Below are 1907 nucleotides of genomic sequence, written 5' to 3' on the forward strand. Positions count from 1 at the left end.
ATGGGCAGTGGCCGCTTTCAAGCTTGATTTAGACGGTATGGGACGGCGTGCTGGACCCTCTGAAACGCAACACCCCTCGTGCCCGAAGACATCGAGGTTATGCGCTGGGCTTTTCCCGGTTCAGTCGCCCTTGCTAAGGGAATCCCTCTTGGTTTCTTTTCCTCCGCTTATTAATATGCTTAAATTTGGCGGGTAGCTCTCTCCTACTACGAGGATCGATCGTGGTCTCATCATCCTTAGGGGGAACATGTTCCCCAACCACGAAGCGGAAGATGCTCTGCCACCGACTTTCTTCACCACCGACATTACCACGTGCTGCTGCAAAAGACATACACAGGAAGGTTTGAGGGCTTGTCGCGGGGGTACCAAGCGGCCATGGCGCCGGTACTCCCACCCCTGACTCTGTTCCTTCTTATTCTTAACACTGAGAGAGAGAGAGGAAGGTTTGAGGGGCTTGTCGCGAGGGTACCAGCGGCCATGGCGCCGGTATTCCCACCCCTGACTCCGTTCCTTCTTATTCTTAAGACAGAGAGAGAGGAAGGTTTGAGGGGCTTGTCTCGGGGGTACCAGCGGCCATGGCGCCGGCACTCCCACCCCTGACTCCGTTCCTTCTTATTCTTCTGCTTCTTAAGACAGAGAGAGAGAGAGAGATAAAGGAAGGTTTGAGAGGCTTGTCTCGGGGGTACCAGCGGCCATGGCGCCGGCACTCCCACCCCTGACTCCGTTCCTTCGTATTCTTCTTCTTCTTCTTCTTCTTCTGACAGAGAGAGGAAGGTTTGAGGGGCTTGTCGCGGGGTACCAGCGGCCATGGCGCCGGCACTCCCACCCCTGACTCCGTTCCTTCTCATTCTCAACGAGCAGCTTAGGTGCTCAGCCCTCTCAGCAACATCAATAGTGGTAAATAGCCAATAGGAAAAGTGTTCCAGCAGAACATCTCTCGCAGAGTCATATACACAGTTTTAATGCATATACGCTCGTGTTCCGCCCTTTCTCGGCCGCACCTTTGCCGCTTAAACTTTGACCTCTTTCCCCGTTCCCGCATGCCACAGCAGTGGCACTTGTTTATCCAGAGAAAGAGAGCGAGAGTCGCAGTATTAATTGGCGGGAGCGGCCTTTCCGGCTGCAGAACTAGTGCCCTATCCCGGCGAGCGCCGTTGTGAGGCGCAACACCGCCTTTAACGCGTTTAGAGAGAACTCCCGCTGCCTCCCTCCCAGGCCTGTCATGAGATAGACGTGGACTCGTGGCGAACTCTCAAAGAGAACGCCCACACCGCGTCTGACCGTGGGAGAGGGTGGAGGAGTGCATGAGGAAGAGCACGGCGTCACCCAAACATTCTCGTCCCGACGAGAGCAATTGTCATCTCTCTGCCTGCGCCACTACATGGTAGACTGCGGGCCCAGGCGCACTCATCAATTTAGGTTCCACTGCAATGCATGCCAAGCACTCTTTTCGAGGTGATAGACGAAATTCCGGCGGGGCTTACTTAAAAGATATCCGACCCGGTTTCGTTTCCTCTTCGTGGGATGGAGTGCTTCTTCTCCGAGAGAGAAGGAGGAGGACGTGTGCCTCTTAGAACATGTGCAGCATCAGCCATGAGCGGCCGACGGCCATTCGTGTCTCTGTGGACAGCAGGCAAAAGAGCGCCTCCAGTTATTTGCGAGGGCGACAACTGTCGTCGGGACGGGACACACACACATGTGTGTGTGTGTGTGCCCGGCTTTGTTGTGGTTGAATGTGGGTGCGCCAAGTCCATGGACTTGCTAGTGATAGGCTTGTTTTTAAGGGCACGCCTCGCGCAAGGCGCGGGCGATTAAACCCCAAGGCGGAAGCTCGGTTCGGGTTACCCTCGTGTCGGGGAGACAGTCAGCAGGCACCGAACTCACAGCAACCGATGGATGTATATTTC

At 55.4% G+C, this 1907-nt stretch overlaps 1 non-coding gene across 1 annotated transcript in view; it reads right to left on the bottom strand.

Moving 5' to 3' along the window:
• Positions 1-217, bottom strand: part of LOC121874299 — a 4295-nt gene extending 4078 nt beyond the window's left edge. Inside the window, exon 1 of the ribosomal RNA XR_006090388.1 lies at positions 1-217. This exon is cut by the window's left edge and continues 4078 nt beyond it. This is a non-coding gene — a ribosomal RNA (large subunit ribosomal RNA).
• Between the last annotated feature and the right edge of the window lie 1690 nt (positions 218-1907).

This window comes from Homarus americanus, unplaced genomic scaffold (genome assembly GCF_018991925.1).
Source record: "Homarus americanus isolate GMGI-L3 unplaced genomic scaffold, GMGI_Hamer_2.0 scaffold34377, whole genome shotgun sequence".
Lineage (NCBI taxonomy): Eukaryota > Metazoa > Arthropoda > Malacostraca > Decapoda > Nephropidae > Homarus > Homarus americanus.